Source organism: Rhinopithecus bieti, unplaced genomic scaffold, assembly GCF_001698545.2.
Source record: "Rhinopithecus bieti isolate Rb0 unplaced genomic scaffold, ASM169854v2 scaffold_26709, whole genome shotgun sequence".
In the NCBI taxonomy this organism is placed as follows: Eukaryota; Metazoa; Chordata; class Mammalia; order Primates; family Cercopithecidae; genus Rhinopithecus; species Rhinopithecus bieti.
Window position 1 is genome coordinate 23,576 of NW_016811808.1, and position 21,846 is coordinate 45,421.

Genomic DNA, 21,846 nt, shown 5'->3' on the forward strand with positions numbered 1-21,846 from the left:
AGCCCTCTCAGATCGCAGAAGAGCCAACGCTCCAAAAGAGGGATCTAAAGGTAATAAAAGGGAACTATTTACTTAAAGGTCATCTGATATGATGGAGCATTCCAAAAGAAAACACTGGTAAGTATGTGATAGATCAGATGCAACATGTGGGAAAAAATATAGGTACATAAAAAAACCCAGGTCAATGAATAAAACCAGGTGACCATTAACTTCAGGAAAGTGAAAAAGAGTACAGGAAAAAATATAATACTCTACTTTCCACTGTGAATGTCATTTACATAGGCACAATAATGTAAACATTGACTGTATTAAAAAAACTAGTTAGCATTTAGAAGGATGGGAGCAGAGAAGTGGCCTTTGGTGACATTACTATGAAGTTTTGAATCATTTTTACAGGGAATCAGTAGATTCTAAACACTGGCAATATAAAATTACTTAGAAATATGCAGGTTAATATCAGGAGAAAACAGTTCAAGGAGGCAAAAATAAATTGCTTCTAGGAAGTGGGCTTGGGGACTGGAAGGGCTGCAGGAGTATTGTAATTCTTTATTCTAAATCTTTTGATATGATTTGACTGTGTAACTATTTGTAGGCACTACACTTGTACTGTAAACCCTCTGTGTACTGCTTCAGATTGTCTCTACCTCACCTGTGTTATTCAAACCTTAGCTGTGGTAACCAATTCTACACAGGATCTGACCAGCTTCCTACAGGTGTAACCTGACAGTGTCTTGCCTCAGATCCATGCTCTGCACTTCTGACTTCACGCCCTTGGTCTTCTCTGTGAAATCCCATGCAGGAGCCACTGTGGGAACCCACTCACTTCTCACATCTGTACAACCTGGAAATGCAAGGGAGTTAACACTCCAGAAAGCAAACTTTTGACCAGTGGAGAGTCCTGAGCTGGTGGATAAACACATCCTCTTTCTTCCTCTGGACAGACAGTTTTGAGAGAGGATTCATGGCAATCTCCCTGGATAGAGCAAACAGTCACCTGCAGTCATGGTTGAGCAACAGTGCATCTTTGTCCTATCTTCCTCCTTCCCACTGTCACCGTCTGGGCACTCACGCCATCCTCTGGATCATTGTCCCAGTCAGCCTTTGCTTTCTTGGCAAACCCAAGAAAAGTCTAAAATGATTGAAAACTTTTAAACAAGTGCAAAATGGAAAGAAACTTTCTAAAAAAGATGAAATTTCTAAAAAAGATCTAAATGGAAGATGATACTGCAGCAAGGAAATGCAAAGTGGTAATGCAGACTTTTTGCAACAGTAGATAAATACTTGAAAAGGAAAACTAATGGTTTAGAATTGATAATTTCTTAGCAAAATTGAAAGTTGAAGGAGGAAAGAAATGCTATAATAAATAAGAAATGCTACAAAGTTTCCTTCACAAGGAGTGGTAAAGGGGATTGGGCTGGCAAAATGTCTTGTTGGGGACAGAATGGCCATTGTTTCATCTCATATATCAATGGGAAATATAGGCTTAAATATGGTAATGAAGATAGGGAGGAACCCACAAGCAAAATGGAGAAGCATAATAGCAGTTGGAAATTAATGGTGGTAGTGGGGGCAGGGGTGGTAGTATAGAAAAAAAAACTCGGTCAAGCGCCATACTAAAAATATATATATATAAATCAGTAGCAACAAGTATAATAAATAGAAAACATGAACAAAAGGAAAAAAAAGTACCATTTAAACTAATAATCATAAATGAGTTGACTTCTTTTTTTTTTTTTTTTTTTTTAAAAAAAGGACTCTCAGGCTACAATAAAACCCCACAAAATTTGCATCTATATAAAGTGTATGAGACATATTTAAAAGTAAAAAAATAAAGAAATGTTTATTTTAATCTTGATTTTAATGATCAAAGATATACCAGGCAAATGCAAACAATTAAAAAACAAGAAAGATGACAAGTTACTATAAAACTTAATTTGAGGCTTACACCATGAATTGAAGAAAAGAACTAGATTGTTTATGATAAAAGAAATAATCCTTGAGGACAATAAAAGAGCTACAGACCTTTGTGCATTCAAAAATACAATAGCAAACTATAGAGCAAAAACTCCTAGAAATATAAGGAGAATTTTATAAAATCACAATGATAGTAGAAGGTTTTATTACATCTTTCAGTATTTGGTATATTAAGGCATTAAAAACAAGCAATGTAGAAAGGATTTAAATATTACAACCAACAAGCTAACTTAATAGCTCTCTCTGATTTTGTTCCCCTGGAAAACATGTTTAGAAATCAACATATACTGACCACAAAAGAAAACAAATAAACTATCTCCAATAAAAGATTTTACAAGTCACATTCTTGGACCACACTCCTTGAAGGCTGTAGCTGTCTTTGTTTCTTCCTGCTCCCCATCCCCCTCCAAAGGCGGTTAAATCAAGCCTTAGGTAGTAATGAGAAGGCAAGAAAGAGAGCAAGGGGAACTGGGGCTCTTGGGTGGCTGCTATGAGATAGCAGCTTCCATGCATTAGCCACTTTTCCTATTTTTTAAACCCAGTTCTCAACACCTTCCTGTGTAGGGAAATTTCATCCATTTGCAGGGGACGGATAGTTGTTCTTCTTATTCAGTATTTGCACACCATCAGATCCCTATAAACTCCAGCAAAGTCCCTGCCTTCCCTTGAAAGAAAGAACTGTACCCTCTGCCCTCAAATCCAGGGCCTCTTTCCCATCTCTGGGTGGCTGTCTTTCACATCAGTGGTAAAATGGGAATTGTCACACTGACCCACTTCTCAGCGGGGCTGTGAGATGCAACGACTAATTACAAAAGCTAATAAAATATTTACAGAGCTTACAGCACACATTGGAAGTACAAAGGTGTAGTTAATAAAAATAATGACGGTGCTAGACAAACACTGCTCAGAGCCTAGTGCCACACTCAAGAAGAGTAAACAACTTGCCAGGGTAATTTCAAGCTCTATTAGATGCTTGCAGCAAGTATCACTGTTATCCAAGAGGAGAGAAAATCTGCCATGCAGGAAATCTTGACTGAAGGCCACAGCCCAGCCGTGCAGAGCAATGTGGTTTGATTAAAATGAGCAGCGACCTTTTGTGCAAGTGCTGGGATCTCTGAGCTTTTTCAGAATTCAGGGAGGTAGAAGTGAGTTGGCTCCTTGCCACCTTGGGCTCAAGGTTCTAGGCCTTGCTTGTTTTGTAAAGAGACCGCTCTCCAGGAATCTGAAGTCCAGACTCCTCTGGGCTGGCGAGGACCAAGGAATGGAGGGATCTCTTAGTGGAAAGTGTAGAGGCATTTTGGATCTTTGCAGAAGACACTAGAAAGAGCAAGTAGCAGAGCCTATTTAAGTAATAAGAAGAGGGGCAGAGGATCAGATGGTTCCAGACACAAAGACAGAACCCAAGCTCGGAATTTGGTGCGGGGGACTGGAGTTAGTAGAAAAGCTGATAGGGCACATAGAAGGAGACCGTGAGGTGACTTAGAGATCAGCAACAGTTAAGTAGGAGGAACGAAGGTGGAGGTGCTGTCACCTGAGCCCTGAAGATGTGAGCTGGATCCATAAAGAAGATCCTGCCGCTGCCTGAGACACGAGACCCAAAGCAGAGAGATAAGGGGAAAAACCCTGGCTTCTGCCCTCCTCCCTCCCACCCTCCAATGTCCTGTCTGTCTTCCTTCCATCAGCCAAACCTAAGCAGAAACTGGTAGACAAGGAAGCCTAGGAATTGCAGTTTGAATGGCTGGCATCTGCAGCACAGAGCAGGGCAGGGGAGGGCTTAAGGGCCGATAGGCAGGTGCTCAGCACTTGAGGTGGGAGTGTGGGGGGTGGGGCCGAACAAGGTTGGCTCAGTTATATGGGATGCTAGACTCTCACCAAGAACCATGGGAAGCACAGATGGGTGTGTAACCCGGGAGTCACTTTCCTCATTTCACATGCTAGACAAAGAGCAGGTTGTGACCTCTGGCCTCCCACCTCCCAGCTACCTAATGACCCATCACCTGGTGAGCTAGGCTGGCCTCATCCACTGCCCATAAGAACAAGCCTACTGGTCAAGGAATATGCTTCTGGCCATTAACACAGGTTGTAAAAGTGCCAGTGCAGCCAACCCTTAGGGAGCCTATGAACACTCCCTCTCTGAGTGTGAGTTCCAGCCTGCATCAGAGGCTCACTGCAAGGGTCAATCCAATCCTAACTGGTAAACCAGATTCTAATACTATGAGGGTGTGGAATTCTAGTTACAGAAAGTCACCTGCACGCCATCACAAATGACCAAACCTGACAACAGGGTCAGCAACAGGGCAATGTATTAAAAACGGAGTATGTCCATCAGTTGGGCGACCACAGGAGGCAATCTAGAAAGTTCCAGACAAGCCTTTTTTATATTTTCCTCCCCAAGAATGGTGTTTAAAATCGTAAACTGTCTTATGAATCAAGTAAGGAGAGTCAAGTTCACGGGATGTTAATTTAATGGCTCACTCGGGGCTTTGACTAATTTTGTTTCTGTGACAGTGTGATAATTTTACAGACTCCAAACAGGAAGTGAGAAGTAATTCATTTCCATTCACTCCGTGTCAACAAAGCTGAATTATTAGGAACCAAGCACTCCTTTAGGTGGGTTTGCTAGTGGCCAAACTGGAGACCAGAACTCAGAAGCCCAGGCTACGGGTCGTGCATGTGGGGAGGTGCGGAGAGCTATTGTGTTGTTAGTGACCCCCTCCCCCCGTATTCTGTTCAGAGTCCCCTTTTTCTTTTCAAATGGTTTGACAGGAACTGGTCACTCCTGCCTCCCATGGATGTGACACTGTTTCTGTTTCTGGGGCTCTAAGAGTTTCAGATTTGATCCTTATCCAGGAACTCTCATAACTCAACTGTTCGGAGGATCAAATGAGAGAATGCAGTTCCTGGTGCCTCTCACCTTACCTCGGAGCAGGAGTTCAAGCAATACAAACTGCTTTAGTGCTTTTGCTGTTGATGTGTTGTTTGATTGGCAGTTGTGCTAGTGAGCTTCCATTTGCCCTTCCAATCCTGCTGACCTTTATGGACTGTAGCAAGCATCTCTTTCATCCCTGTTTTTGTTTGTTGTCGTTGTGGTTGTTGTTGTTGAGACAAAGTCTCGCTCTGTAGCCCAGGTTAGAGTGCAGTGGCATGATCTGGGCTCACTGCAACCTCTGCCTCCCGGGTTCAAGCGATTGTCCTGCCTCAGCCTCCCAAGTAGCTGGAATTACAGGCGTACGCCACTCTACCCGGCTAATTTTTTGTATTTTTTAGTAGAGACGGGGTTTCACCATGTTGGCCAGGCTGGTCTTGAACTCCTGACCTCAGGTAATCTGCCCTCCTCAGCCTCCCAAAGTGTTAGGATTATAGGCGTGAGCCACCACGCCCGGCCTATCCCTGTTTTTGGTGTGGCTATAGGAGGCGCTGGCAGGAAACTGCAGGATTAGGGGAGCATTAAGTTGGGAGGTGACCCCACTGCTTTTTCTCTCTGCCAAACCACACATGAATGTTGTGGTTCTTCCCCAGAGACCACAGCTCTTGTGCAGGTAGTCATACCCTCCCTTTGCCACCTCAGGACTGGTGGAGCTAAGTGCTCCCCACAGCTACTGGCCTCGGGTGCTTCCCTGCTTCCTGTTGTCTTCCTAACCCAGCCCTTATCCTCAAAAATTATCCTTTTGTCAAGTGAAAAGAGTCAAACTCTGTAATATATTTTAAAGAGGTTTATTGCGCGTCAAATATTAGTGACCAAGGCCTGAGCCACAGTCCCAAGAGGCCCTGTGCCCTTGGGAAGGTGCCCAAGCTGTTGTGCCACAGCTTGGTTTTATACATTTTAGGGAGACACGATCAATACATATGAGGTATGTATTGGTTTGGTTCGAAAGATGGGACAACTCTAAGTTGGGTGGGGTGAGCTTGCAGGTCATAGGTGGATTCAAACAGTTTCTGGTTGAAAGAATTGTTATTATGATCTAAAGTCCTGGAATCAACAGAAAGGAGTGTCAGATTCAAGATAAGGGATTATAGAGACTGCAGTTCTTGTTATGTACATGAAGCCTCATGCGTGGCTGCCTTTAGAGACTGTGGTGACAAGTGTTTGCTATTCAGATCTCTAAAAGGTGTTAGACTCTTCACGACTGGGAGAGACTGGAAAGGGAAAGATCTAGTTATAGTAATAGATACCCTTTACAGATGCAATCCCCTGGCCCCTCCACTGCCACCGAACAGCTTTGCAGGCCATTTAAAAGTATGACAAAGAAGTATGATAAAATATTTTGATTTCCTTGTTTTTTCTGTCTGGCATGTGGTATTGTGCCAGAGTCAACGTTAGAAAGCAGACCACATCATATAGGGTTAAATGAAACTCCTCTGGTGAGATTTTTACAGTTTGTAGGGCGTGACTCTCCAGTCCCCTTAGATAGGAATTTGGGCAAGAGAAGAAAAAGAGCAGAGTTTAGTCTTCACTTTATTACATTCTACATTTGAGGGTGCCCTCCTTCTCCTTTCTGCCTGATACCTGAGTAAGCTATATTTCACAGTTTAAAAGCAACAACAACAAAACCCAAAACAGCAACACCCAAAAACCCCAAACCAAAATACAGTTTGAAAACTCTCAGGACCTTTGCCCAGCTGTGGCCTGAGTACCACTGTGTCTTTGCCATTTCATCTTTTTAAACTCCGCATCAGTAGGGTTGTGGGAGAGGAAATTGGAGGAATTTGTACCAAGTAAGGTGATCAGGCAATTGATTTATGGCCTATGAATACAGATTTACGGAACATGTAATATTCCCATCAAGAATATTCTGTCTCACTGTAGCCACAAGTATTCTCATGTACCAGTGCCAAGCTCACAAGTTCTATACCCCTCTCCCCGTAATGAAAGATTCTTAAGAGAGGCGCCGTACCCAGACCTTCTCTGGGAAACTGAGTACACAGATTTCAGCACCTAGAAAAGTACTGGGCATATCACAGGCACTCAATAGTTATTTGTAGGTTAATGAATACATTCTAGGATATATCTACAATCACTATGGTTGGCATTTGGGGTGGAGTCAGAGACCTCGAGCTTCCTCAGTGCAAACTGTGGCCCATGTCTCCATGTCTACGTGTGCAGGAATCATCTGTAGAATCAAAGTATCAATCTTTGGTAGGTACTGGCAGAAGCATCCAGTTGGGTTTCTGATTTTAAATAATCTTTTCTAAGGGAATATGCCATGGATTCTTGAGGTTACCATTTCATTGCAAACCCCCAATTCTAGCTTTTGAACTGACTAAAAGAATGAGGGGACTTTAAATCTCTGCACCTAACTCTGCTAGCTCACAGCTGAAAAACCTTGATCGGAAGTTGCCCACAGGATGACTCACACTGAAATGAGGGCCTTTTCCCTGCACCATGTGTTTTTGCAACGCTCATTGAATATGAGGGAACTACTTAAGGATAAGGTTAGCTTTTCAGGTGAAGTCTCTGGTTGATCTGGCCTGGTAGTGATGAACTAGCCCTTCTCAGGACCAACCCTGGATGTAGGAGGCTGCTTTGTTCCTGTGGTTTGGCTCCCCAAACTAAAGAAATTGCTGGCAGAGAAAGGGGAAGAAAGGCCTGAACCCAGGAGCAAAAAACAGAAGTGGTCCAACCCTGCTCAGTGATGCTTGGGTTTTGCAGATAAATACTGCAGCTGTTAAAAATTATCATGATCAAAATTCCCACAGGATAAACAGGACTTTACTATTGAGCATTTGAAAGTCTCTAGGCCTGACTCCCCTTCCTTCTCCAACTGAAGCTTGTCTTTATGGGTACTTTTGTGACAAGACTTCTTAAGAACATAGGTACTATATTTTAAGCAGAGCAAACTGGTCAACCAGGAGCCTTGGGAAAGCTACCCTGTACCTATTGTCTACCATTTTCCTCAGCTTGCTAGAATCAGCAGAAGGACCTTCCTAGTCAGGTGTGACAGCCTCATTCTAGCCAGCTTGATTGGTACTGGAGTCCTTTTGTGACAGTCGTTGGTTGTAATGTTCTAGATCTTCTTTTCAAAAGGATGATGTATTACTTAGGGTTCTCCAGAGAAATAAGAGAAATAGAAATAATATAATGTGTGTGTGTGTGTATATATATATGAATACATATACGTACTCAATTATATGTATATATGTATACATATACATATTCTATGTGTGTGTATATATACATATACGAGAGCACCTCTGAAAGCTTGCTCTCTGTAGCTTTATGAACTTTATATTATATATAATAGAGAGACTTTAAGGAATTGTCTTACACAATTCTGTGGGCTAGCAAACCTGAAATTTGTGAAAATTCAGGCAACAGTTGATGTTGTAATCTTGAGGGGAATTTCTCCTTCAGGAAATCTCCATCTTGCTCTTAAGGCTTGCAATGGATTCGATAAGGCCCACTGTCATTTGGAGGGCACTCTTCTTACTTCAAGTCTATTGATTTCATGTTAATCTTCACTCAAAGTCAGCTGATTGTTAATATTAATCACAGCTAAAAAGTACCCTCACAGCGGCATCTAGGCTGATGTTTGACCAAACAACTGGGAGCCATAGCCTAGTGAAGCTGACACAGAACATGAGCCATCACAGATGCTGATACAGATCACCTCAAACACATACACATTCCAACAGACACTGTCTCCTTTGGAGAAAATAGTCATCCCAAAGACAGATATATGGAGAAACACGAAGAGAGTAAGAAAGGGAAACATTGTACATTTTAGCAAGATCTGGGTGTTATTGCCTCATTTTACTTTCTTTCAGTCGAAATAAGTGCTGACTGGCACTACGAATTGCATGTGTTTTCTCGTGTGCCATGATTGGCAGTACCCCTTGAAGCACTAGAGTTCCTTCCTTCATTGTGTTCCTCTCATCTCCTCGCTCTCGCCTCACATACAAACAGGACAGCAGTTGGGCTGCATTTTCTAAGAGAAGCGGTCACTGTGAGTTAAAGATCCAGAGCATAGGCATTCTCCCTTCTCTCTTATCTGTGAGAGAGAGCAGGGGCCTACCTCTCTGCATATATAGGTCATGATGTTAAATAAATTGCAAGTTTTCTTTCCCGGGTTATCCTTAGCTTTTCTACTTAAAAGCAACATATGCAAAGCCATTTCGGATGGCTTGCTGTATTCACCTGGGATCTGAACAAATGAACACTACCATTTCTGACATTTTAAATAAAGCAGTGAGACTTTCAATAAAGTTCTGTCCTATGGGCCGACTCATAATATCCACATACGTTAAATCTGAGGTTCATTTTCATTATTTTGTTTTCCTATTTTTGGATGCTTCAATCAAGACTATTTTTTAAAATGTAATTCATATTAATATTTTACAGATTTATATTCACTTTTCCATAGAATTAAGGACTTGACTCAATAAGAAAAGCAGATAATAGATATTTATGTTATAACTCTAATTTGAATAGATTATTGTAGTTTTTATTTTATAAGATAATGTTGCAACACACAACATCAAAATTTAAAGTGTTCAGTTGTTATTGTCAAATGCCATCATTTTTAATGACAAACTTCCCTCTATCTTTTTACATTGTATAATTATCTGTAAACAGATCACCTGAGTTCAAATTAAATATTTAAACTATTTGCTGATTCATAACCTATGAAGTCATAGCAGTTATTATTTGTGACACAGTAATAACAACCTTCTAAAACTAGAGATCTTTTGAAAGTAAAATTTACATTAAAATTGAAAATACTACAGAAAAATGTATAAATCCTGTGCTTAACTCAATGAATCTTGGTATTTATTTTAATATTTAATTTAAAATGACTTCTGGGTTATAAATTATTCCTGTATATTTTTCTGAAGAGTAGGTCAGCAGGGACTAGAGTGACCAATTCACCATTCTCCCAGGACTTTGCAGATTTTAGCACTGAAAGTCCTGCAATCAGGGTAGCTCTTCAGTCTCAAACTTGAACATTTGGCTACTCTAGCAGGGACAGGGCTGTGACCCGGTCTGACCATTGATTGAATGTATGTGTTGAATCACCTCCTCATCCCCTCTCCTCTTCCCTTCACTTGTAGCCTCAAAATGAATTCTGTAATTGACACCAAAGTGTTGGTGTTGGGGCTAAAGGGAGACAAGAATAAGCTGGGGGGCAGGATGGTAAAGGGCTTACAGAGGTTTCCAAAGTGGAGCCTCATTTTACATTGCTTTTATGGGGCAGGTCCTGTCCTTCTTTCTCCCTTTTGGGGTTCAGTACTATTTTCCTGCCCCTCAGCTGGAGCCTCTTTGTGCTCTGACCTCTGAGCCCCAGGAAATCCTGATGGAGAATGGATTTGCTTGGCCTTGCAGCCCTCAGGTACCAATGGCTGAGTCTGTGCTTGTTTATCAGTTGCTCTTCTGAATGGACTCACTTCATAGGAAAAGGCACTATTAGAATTTAACTTTCCAGAAACATAGAAGTTATGGATGAGAGAATTTTTGTGGGTGAAGTGGGTGGGCTTATAAGAGTACTTAACTGTTACCAAAACATATTTAAATAAAGAGATGAAAACAGACAACACTCATTCCACAGCACCTGCCTGCACAGAAGAAAAGAAAATATAAATGAGAGGGCAAGAGTAGGTGAAGAACTCTTGTCCTAATATAGTTTGCTTCATCTGTCCTTCCTACTCGTGGAATTTCCTTTAATGACACTGTAAAATCCCAGTGAGCCTTGACCTTTGGGAGCATGAATTCCAACTTCACCAAGTTCTGGCTATTTGATTTGTGGCAAAATGCTTAGGAATCATGAGCTTCAGATCCCTCACAGAGAAGAGTGGAAGTAAAGATACTTATCTTGAAAAGTTAGTCTGAGGATTAAATTAGATAATGTGTGTGAAGATTTTAGTCAAGTGGTGACATATAATAAATGCTCAATAAATACAAGATTACTCTGTCTTCTAAACTTAATTTAATTTCATAAATATTAAAAATAAGATATTCATTCATTCATAGATCCATTCATTCAACAAATACTTATGGCACTGAAAGGGAGCTGGAGAGTGGTCAAATGAGAAAGACAGTGGCCCACTGAGAGTGAAAGGTATGCTGGCAGAATCAAGTGAAGTAGAAAATGTCGGACATGTCACATATGGCCTTGTGTGCCATGTGTTATAGAGATGACCCCTTCCCACTGAAAATTACGCTATCCCTTTCAGAATACACAGTTGCTCCTGGGAAGTGGCTGGCCAATCAGGAATTACATTCCTGTCATCCTCACATTTTGATGTGGCCGCTTCTTGCCAACAAATGAAAATGATACATGTCATTTTTAGCCTGGGACATTTAAGAGATAGGTTTACCTCCCCAGAGCTCTCTTTTCCATTCTCCTAGCTAGAAGCAGATGTCTTCGAGGCTCTCAACAATAGTAAATTTGCTAGACAGAAGATGATTCCCAAACCACAGTTTAAAACCATTGCTAACTAGGACCACTCACCTTGGACATTATGTCCTGAGAAACAACCTTCTACTGGGTTTCAAGCATTATGTGTTTTGTGTTCCATTTGTTACAGCAGCTAGCATTACTCCTATTTATACATTGTGCTAAGTTATTTTGTGCAATGTGTAAGTTAGAGTTACACATTGTACAACTATTATACAAAAATTTTATTTTGAGTCCTATTTTATTCTAAATGTAGACTGAAGCCATGGAAGGGTTTTAAGCAGGGAAATGACATGACCTGATTTTTGCTAGAAAATGATTACTCTAGCTAAACAAATTAGTGGAGGGATTAGGGATCTAGAATTGTACAGTAATAAAGGCAAGAGGTAATAATGGCTAAAAATACGGTGGTAGCAGGAGAGAGAAAGAGAGAGAGAGAAGTTTTGGTATGTGGGATCCCTAGGGCTAAACAACGTAAGTAAGGGAGAAAGATATTGAAGATAACTCCTGTGTTCTGACTGGAGTGCCAGGTGCCAAAACAAGGACTCTGGGAAGAGTCCCAAGTAGGAGTAGGGCAGTGCAGAAGTGGGGACATTTCTGTGGACACCATCTCTTGTCTCTGTCAGTCTTTGCTGTGCAGCTAATCTTCATGGGATGCTGCCGTGAGCTCCGCATTATCGGATGGCATCTTTGGTCTGACTAGCATAAAGCAGCCTTTCATGCTAAGTAGCAAACTCATCATGGCATGCATTCCTGTGTTCATTCATTCACTCAACCAGGCACAGGGCTAGGGGCTGGGAAGTTAGCACACAGTTCTGTTCTTGAAAAACTCAGTCCTCACACTCCCAGTCTTTAATTGCTTATATAAATCTATTATAACAGAATCATTGGCCAGAAATAGGTGGTTGGAGGAATTGACAATTAATAAAAATATTGCTCCTGGTATGAAATATGAGGGGGAAGGGTGTGAGGGGCAAGTGCGGAAAGGTAGCAGGTAGGAACAGAAAGGGCAAAAAAGAATAGTTTCCCTTAAAAATTTACAAAGTGTTTCCATCTATAAAACTCTATGGGATACTTAAAATGTGGGAGGGAGACATCAAGGCCCAGAATCTTTACAGCATCTCCCCAAGGTGTCGCAACTAGAACAGTCTTCCGATGCAAGGGCCATTCTTTTCTCATTGTGTGCCACCATGATGCTTCCCTGGAGAGGGAAAGTGCTGTTCGTAACTGAGTTGAGGAAAAATGGTTGGCTCTGGGGATCACGGAGAGGCTGCAGCTACAGAGGGGCAGAGGTTCGCCTCCTCACCTGCAGAGGTGCTCAGGCCTGTCTGGCCATCTACATTGGGTGAGTCCCAGTGGCTGGAACTAGTTTGATTGGGTTTCAGTGTAGAGCCATAGGGTGACTGCAGGCTGTGTCCCATGGAGCCCTGAGGGCCAAATTCTGTCTCCAAGTCAGTGAGGAGGGCATTGGGCTGGAAATGAGGACATGCTGAGAAGGTCAGAATGAGGGCAGACAATAGACCTGTGGTATGTGGGAGACGCGGTCTGGCTCACAGGCCTTAGGGCCTGAGTGGATGTACTATTAGGGGCCTGCCTAGATCCAGTTAGAAGCAAGACTATTTCCTCAGAGCCAGGAGAGCTTAGAGAGACAGCTCTGACACATGTGTGTGTGCACACCCATGGGCACATGTGAATGCTTACAAACATATGTACACATATCTGTGCTCAGGATGTGTTCCATGGCAGTGTGGGGTCAGGATGGATAGAATGGAAACAGGACTATTAGAAAGCAGACCCATGGGGAAGACAGAAGAGCTATCCCGGAAAGCACCTGTTTCTCCCCATACTGGCTCTCGCTGCATCATGGGGTCTTTCGGTTTGGTCTTCAGGATTTATCACAGAGTCAGTCTTTCCTACATTGCTCTGATTTTACCTAAGGAAGTTTACTGAAGACCTGGGGATGCTTCCAGGCCTCCCCAGCGTTGAAAGAACCCCATAAGCCTCTGCTGGAAAGAATCAGGGGCAAAAGGCACACAAGGTGCTAATGTCAAACACTTGGATTCTCCTGTTAAACTCAAATGTGCTTTAAGGTTTCCACCCTCTGTAAGACTTTTCACAAATACATGTGTGTAAATCAGGAAAGCTCTGCTGCCATATTCAGGTGCCTTGATTTTCAGTTTGCAAAACGTGGTCTCTGTCTCAGCTCATACTGAAAACAGATTTCCTGAGGGTTATATTTTAACTGCAAAGTGTCTCCAATGTGCCAGGCACTCTGAAAATGCTCTTTCCATCCTCTGACAACCCCAGGAGTTTAGTATTATTAGACTCCCCATTTCACAGGTGAGGCCTCTGAGGTTCAGTGAGGTCAGACACCTTGCCCAAGGTCACACAGCTAGGTATCAGCTCGGGTAGGGTTTGAATCCAGGCTGCAGGGCCGCAGAGGCCCTGTCCTTAACTATGCCGTCCTCCTTCTGTGTGGAGCAGAGGCCTCTGTTCTGCCTTGTTACACTGGATGGCTAATAGGCTGTCTTCTGCACTGAATTCTGACCTTGGAGGCAGGAGCTGTTTCTCATTTACCCTCATTCCTCCAGCTAGGAGCACAGGGGCTAGCACACAAAAGCAGCATAGGAAGGCTCGTTACCTGTTTGCTGCTGGGACTGGAGAGGCCTGCCAAGGTGACCAGGCCCATTCTCTTGCCCCTGCCTTCATTGTCCAGGGTTCTGTGCACAGCAACCTTACGCAACCCTTTTCACCCTCATGATGGTTTTCCCTCCATAGTCTAAATCTCTTCTAAACAAGCTTCTCTGACAGGCCAAGTCCTGGTGCATGACCATAGGCATCTGTCGTTTCTGTGCAGGGCCAATAGGAAATGTGCCCACAGTGCTGAACAGTAAACAATTTGCAACCAGAAGCAGGCCCAAGTCTCAGCTATACTTTTCTGGGCTGGGCACCAAAGCAGGCTATGATCCCTTGTTACCTCCACAGCAAAAATCCCTCCAGTTCCAACAATGATTTATCAGGTGAGCTCGCTGACAGTTTCACAGTGCTGCTTCAAACCTTCCTTTCATTTCAGGGCACAAGAGGTAAAATCCAGTGGTGAGACAGAATGGGAGATTCAATTTACATGTATGAACGTAGGCACTGTTTTTGAATGGGGAGATAACATTCCATGCTGCTTGAGTTTCTTCCAGAATATTGCCCTGAGGCCTAATCAAAATGAGACAAAGAGATTCACTTTTTCCACTTCACCAGTAGACTTGAAAGAGAAGGGAATTAAATCATATGATCCTAACCACATTTCCAAAATGGTGGATTTTTACTCAACAAAACAACTGACTAAAGGAGGGAGGAGGAGGAGTGGATTAATTGAGCTCCTACTAGTTGCCAAATTTTTATATGTCCCTTTAATAGCCACAGTAATTTATGAAGTGACTCTTTGAGGTGCATTCAGAGATGAGATTGAGACTCAGAGACTGTGACTTGCCCAAAGTCACATGGCTAGTGGGTTACAGAACTCAAATTGATCAAAGGTTTGCATGACCCCAAAGTTTACGCTGTTGGCTGGATGCAGTGGCTCACGGCGTGATCCCAGCACTTTGAGAGGCCGAGGCAGGAGAATCGCTTGAACCTGGTAGGCAGAGGTTGCAGTGAGCCGACATGTGGCCCCTGCATTCCAGCCTGGACGACAGAGTAAGACCCTGTTTGGAAAAAAAAAAAAAAAAGTTCCCACTGTTCCCACCTCACAGTGTGGCCACAGACCTTTCCACCTTTCCTTTCCTGAACAGTCTGCAAAAAAGGATTTTCCAAATTGTTGCAATAGATGACTCTAACTTTTAAAAATACCATGAACATATAAAGAAAATCCTTCTATTTTGAACACTTATCTGTTCAGAGATATACATGGTACATTGTTTTATACTAAACTGTATTTTTGAAATATCATGTTTTTGAAAAGCTATCCTGACATACCTTAATAGAAATAAACCACATGAAGTAAAGGTGAAGAAAGACAAATGTTAGCACCATTCCACTAGGTGTTTCAGAATTTTTCTTTCTGACCAAAGCCAACAGACAGCATAGTCAAACAAGGAGACAAAGTTAACTATTAACTCGGGGGTGAAAAGTCAATAGTGAGAACATTCTTTGTATTACCCTGACCACACTCCAGCAAATATTAACATATATGGGCAAGGGCACTTTCCTGTAACTATACAAGTGTTGCATATGCTTACAAAACATCAGCAATGAAGGCACTGTCCAGTGCTAGCTCCTCCTGTTACAAAGGCCCAGAAAATTGACTTGTCCTAAGGTCACCTCACTAGTTAGAACTACCTAGAGGAGAATGATCCTGGCCCTCTCGCCATTGTGTGATGGTTGGATAGTTAGGTCCTGGTGGAATACATAATATTGCAATACATGGCATGATCACTGCCATTTACAAACAATGATGAGCTCATCATGAACTTAAATGCAACACAATATCGGAACCAAAATTTGAGTTTGGTAACCACTAGCTATGGGACCTTGGGCAAGTCATGATGTTTGAGTCTCCATCCCATCCCTGAATGCACCTCAAATAGTCACTTCATAAGGTATTGTGGCTATTTAAGGGATATATAAAAATTTGGCACCTAGTAGGAGTTCAAAATTCTCATATTCTATGAGAATTTACCTACTTACTCCTGATCTTTTGCCTCCAAGTGGTATGGTCTGGAAGTCAATGGATGGATAAATGTTGATGCCATTGCTTTCTAGACTTGAGTTTGCAGTTTGGTTTTCTAGAAGCAGCATGACATAGCAGAAAGAGAACAAAGCTGGCATCAGACTGAGCTAAGTCCTCAACCAAACTCTTTCAGTGTTTAGTTGAGTGGCAGGGCAAGTTCATCTCCTCCTGGGTCTCACCTTTCCCACTGATGAAATGGAAATAACTATGTCTACTAATCCCGATGTGAGAGTGGATTGAATACCCGCCCCCTCAACAAGATTCATGTTCACCCAGAACCTCAGAATGTGATCTTATTTGGAAAGAAGATCTTTGCAAATGTAATTAGTTAACTATAAAGATGAGATCTCACTGGATTAAGGAGGACCCTAAATTCAATGGCTGATGTCCTTATAAGAAAAGGAGAGGACACAGAGAGGTACAGAGAAGACCACATGCAGATGGAGGCAGAGATGGGACTTACCTGCCACAAGCCAAGGAATAATGAGAACCACCAGAAGAGGAGGAGGCAAGGAAAGATTCTTCCCAAGAGGCTGCAGAGAGGACATGGTCTTGCCAACACCTTTATTTTAGACTTCTGGCCTTCATAACTGTGAGAGAAAAAAGATTGTGTTGTTTTAAACCACCAAGTTTCTGGTAATTTGTTATGGCAGCCCACAGAAATTAATGCAGTCTGCAAAGGGCTCAACAGGGTGCTTATCACATAGAAAGTAATTGATAAATGCCTCCAATAATTATTATTTACACCTCATAATGTTCAAGCATCGATCAGAGTATTCTGGAGTGGATGGCAGAAGTATGGCAATTGCAAAGTCAGAAAGGCTAAGGTTAGAATAACAGGCTTTATTAATTGAGGATCTGCATCTTTTTCTATTTTTTTCCACCCAAATCCCAAATCCTACTACTAAAAACAAAAGCAAACTTTATTTAAACAACTAACTTTAATTATACATCTTGACACTAAATTTTAAAAGAATCCATAGCAATAAAAAAATTCATAAGAAATAGGTATCTAGGTTCAGTTTGGAAAATTTTTCAAACTATAAACTCTAATTATCTATATAGCTTAATCTAACTGTGGCATTAATTCCCAAATTTCCTTATAAAATATTGTGCAAGCCCTGAGGGGAAAAAAAAGACAGTGGAGAATACAAGTGGGGTGGTTGCCTACATCAAATGGTTACAAAAGAAAAAGGACTCGGGGCCGGGCGTGGTGACTCACACCTGTAATCCCAGCACTTTGGGAAGCCGAGGCAGGTGGATTACGAGATCAGGAGATCAAGACCATCCTGGCTAACATGGTGAAACCCTGTCTCCACTAAAAAAAAAAAAAAAAAAAAAAAAATTAGCCAGTCAAGGTGGCATACACCTGTATCCAAGCTACTCACGAGGCTGAGGCAGGAGAATCACTTGAACCCAGGAGATGGAGGTTACAGTGAGCTGAGATCATGCCACTGCACTCCAGCCTGGGCTACAGAGTGAGACTCTGTCTCAAAAAAAAAAAAAAAAAGAAAAAAGAGGACTCGGGGCAAGTGGAAAGATTCTGTTTGACAAGGAGGAGGGAGTGTTTCCAGAGCGAAGCCAGCAAACAGGACAAAGAGGACAAGTGCCATGAAATACAACCCAAGATGCTGTGCCCTGGCCCACCATGGCAGTGGCAGAAAGGTTGAAATGCTTCTTCAGTTTCAAACCTCAAAACAAGGCTTAGAATTTCACTAGAGCCTACAGCTTATACTCTTTAAAAACCAACACCACCAATGTCACATAGGGTTAAGGGTTGGGCCACTCAGAATGGTGATCTCAGAATGGAGGGTCCACCTCCTGTAAGTGTGAGACAGACTATGAATGCACAGCTGAAGCACACCTTCCCAAGCAGGCTTCCCAGTCCAAAATGCCTGCCCACTCCCCTGGTCACCTCCCACTACCCCACCTGTGGAAATGGCCATATCTCTATCACTTTCCTTGGCCCTTAAATATCATTCATATGTCCACAGGCAGATGCCTTACCCAAGCTGACCCAATCAGACTCTGTTTTGGGAATCTGAAGTTTAGAACATATACCAATATGACTGGCAGTCTTTCCAACAGAGTCACATTAATTGTAGACAAAGAGGTAGTGTGAAACTGCAGACTTGGCTGGGCATTGTGGCTCGTGCCTGTAATCCCAGCACTTTGAGAGGCAGAGGCAGGTGGATGACCTGAGGTCGGGAGTTTGAAACCAGCCTGGCCAATATGGTGAAACCCTGTCTCTAGTTAACACACAAAAATTAGCCAGGCGTGGTGGTGAGTGCCTATCATCTCAGCTACATGGGAGGCTGAGGCACAAGAATTGCTGGAACCTGGGATGCAGAGGTTGCAGTGAGTGCAGATAGCGCCACTACATTCCAGCCTGGGTGACAGAGTGAGACACTGTCTCAAAACAACAACAGCAGCAAAACAAACAAAAACAGGAAAGAAACTGCAAACTCGCAGGGCTGTGGACTCCACACAACACTGATCCCAGCCTTCCTGGGGCTGGGGTTTTCCTGTTTCTTGGATTCCATGAGCTACCTTAGCAGTTTTTAGCAAATTCCCATAATGTATTAATTAATGGCTTCCATTGCTTGTACTAGTACCATAGCCATGTCCTCTGGGTCGCACCCAGGGTGTAAGTTGTATGGATGGCCTCCCTGGCCAGGCAAAGGGTGTGCCGCAAGGAGTACTGGTTAATAAGCCAAGCAACACAGCGGCTGATCATCAGTAATGCAGTGGGTAGGTGGGGATTATCTTAGTAGCTGGCACAGAATCTCAGATAACACACTGGCTGAACATCAATAATGAAAGGGGTTAGGTGGAATTACTTAGTAGCTGGCACCAAACTCTTCTTAGTAAAGTAAACTGTCCTTGTCTAAAAATTTTTTTGTAAATAAAAAATTATTCAAAAAACTTTCTAAAGGTGTCCAGTAGATGAATTTCCTGAGAGGGAGAGCTATGGTAACAGAAGGAGTTTTTGGAATTCTCAGGGCATTCAAGAAGGAACCAGGGAGGTGTTTTAAGTGGGGCAAGACCTGCCTCTTGCTATCTGCCCTCTCTCAATCTTGAGAAAAATTCACCAAATTTACGTATGCTACATGTGAACAATTGTTTGTTGTTGGAAAAAACATACGCTTGAGTTTCTCATTGGAATTGATGTGTTATAAAACATTCAAGGAAGCTGGAGCCTATGAGGCAGTGGACCCAGGAGAACAGAAACTCCCAAGACTTGGCAGGAGCCTGAAAGAGAGTTTTAGATTTCCCCTGGCCATGGAATTGGACTGGAGGAGGTGGGAAGGCAGTTCCAAAGCAATTTCCCCTAAACATGAAGGAAAAAGGGGGACCCCAGTTTCCCCCATTCACAGGGATGTGTGAAAATGACATCTCTGAGCAAACAAATTTCAGTTTCATTCCCTGTAATATGTGGGGATGTTCCTTTGGCGTCTTTGCTTGTCATGGACCCCTTTTCTGAGAAGAACGTCATTCAGCAATAAAAACCCTTCTTATGTAGGGCCTTTAGGTAAAGGAAAGGCAAACCTTTACACTTGTTCTTCTTAGAAATGCAAGGAGTGTGAATCAGGGGACTGTAGAAGACAAATCCTGGCTGTTTGTCATTTAGCAATGAGCTGGCTAAATGGCCTCATGTAAGCTATAAGAACAAGGATTGAGATGAAAACTTTGCCTCTGGATAGAAAGAAGTAGTTATGAAAACCGTACCGGATGCCTCCAGTAACCTACATCACATTTCCAGGTCACCTCTTCAGCGACACCTACAGAGAATGATTGTAGGCAAACTCAGGTCCACCTGACCTGACAGCATCTAGTCACGGCTAAGTTCTTTAGCTTTCTGCCCCAATCCTCTCCAAGGCCAGACTCTCTGTCTCCCTGAGCTTGAGTGTATGGATAAACTCTCAGGGGCAACCCCCAACTAGTGGGAAGCCAGTGGATAAATGCCTGACTCCCATCCTTTGGATGGACAGATGTAGGAGATATTTATTTTTTATTTAAAATATTTTATGTTTAATTTTGTTGGTATACAGTAGTTGAATATATTTATGTGGGTACATGAGATATTTTGATATGGGCATGCAATATGTAATAATCACATCAGGATAAATGGGGTATCTATCACCTCAAGCATTTATCCTTTGTGTTACAAACATTCCACTTATACTTTTAGTTTGCAATTAAATTATTGTTGATTATTATAAAATTATGATAGTCACCCTATTGTGCTATCAAATACTAGCTTTTATTCATTCTTTCTATTTTTTGTACCCATTAATCATCCCACTTGCTGCCCACCTCACCCACCACCTTCCCAGCCTCCGGTAACCATCCTTCTGCTCTCTAGCTTGTAGAAGTTATTTTTGATGACACTTAGGAGGTCCCAATGGAATTGAGCCCCTCTTGCACACAGTGGCACCTCACTTCTTAACATCTCCCTTATTGGCTTCTCCTCCTCCCCCACCTCACTCTCCTCATGCTATCACTTCTGCTTCCTGGGGTCACCTCCCAAATAAACTAGATGCTCCCTAGTCATTAGCTCTATCTTAGGTGCAGTTTCAATATTATGCCATTTTGAGTGAGATGGAAAGCAAGTAGATTTGGTTCTGGTATCAGATGAAGAAGCAAGCCTTCAAATGTTCTGATGTCAGGTGAGAATGTCAGGTCAAATATGTTCCAGAAATTCTGAAAATACGAGGCCCCAACTTCAGGACTACATATTCATCAAGCAATGAAGGCACAATCAATTCTTAAACAATCCCAACTCTCTCGGGCGCCTTAGTGTTTACCTTGTAACTGCTGCTTACCAGTGGATGGACTGGCTTTTCTGTTTTAGGCGAGTGCAACTCCCTCACTTCACTCATGGCCAATGCCTTGTGAAGTGAACAAGTAATAGTCTTAGAAATCCAGTGGAATTGCAATGGTTCAAGGAATACCTCTTTAAAAAGTAATATATAGCTCTTGAAATGCACATACTGGGGGAAGCCAGCTACTGTGTAAGAAGTCCAACTATTCTAAGACTGTATGCTGTGAAGAAACCTAAGCTAGCCATATGGAGAGATGATTAGCTCTGTTTCTGGTTGTCTTAGCTGGCTATCCTATCTGGTTATCTGTTCTGGTTATCTTGGCTGAGTCTCTGAACATGTAAGTGAATAAGCCATCCTGGACATGTGGTCCAGTTGAGCCTTCAGATGACTTCGGCTCCATCTACCATCTGACTGCAACTGCATGAGAAAGCCCAAGTGAGAACTTCCCAGCTGATCCCAGTCATGTAAACAGTGAGGGATTATAAATTGTTGTGTTAGGCCCATAAATTTTGGAGTCATTTATTATGCAGCATTAGATAACTAATACATTCCACAAAACTAATATGTGGGAGCTACAAGAAGTTTGCCTTCACTGGAATGCCGTATATATGAACAGAGGCTCTGGAGATGAGGCTTGAACATGAGGCACCATGAGATTGTATGGGGCCTGACAGGCTGTTCAAGGTGGTAATCTATTCGGTGGCTGTTGTCCTGGACCAATAAGAGATGATGATGTTCTGGGCTTGGGCATGGCCATAAGGATGGAAAGGTGACAGGATGGAGCTGACGGGGCTTGTTTGTCTGTTGTCTGGCAATTGCAGAGGCTCCACTGTGTGTTTGTTGAGTGAGTGATGGATGGATGTGTGTAGGCTGAGTCAAGCAGGGCTGTCTGTGTGTTAGTTTGAATGACTGTAGCTGACTAATCCCTGAA

The 21,846-nt window shown here is 42.5% G+C and overlaps 1 long non-coding RNA gene across 2 annotated transcripts in view; it reads right to left on the reverse strand.

Moving 5' to 3' along the window:
* Nucleotides 1–16,558: 16,558 nt before the first annotated feature.
* Nucleotides 16,559–21,846, reverse strand: part of LOC108544140 (uncharacterized) — a 63,955-nt gene continuing 58,667 nt past the window's right edge. For both annotated transcript variants that reach the window (XR_001889746.1, XR_001889745.1), the window contains one exon: nt 16,559–16,679. This is a non-coding gene — a long non-coding RNA (uncharacterized LOC108544140). The remainder of the gene's footprint in view (nt 16,680–21,846) is intronic.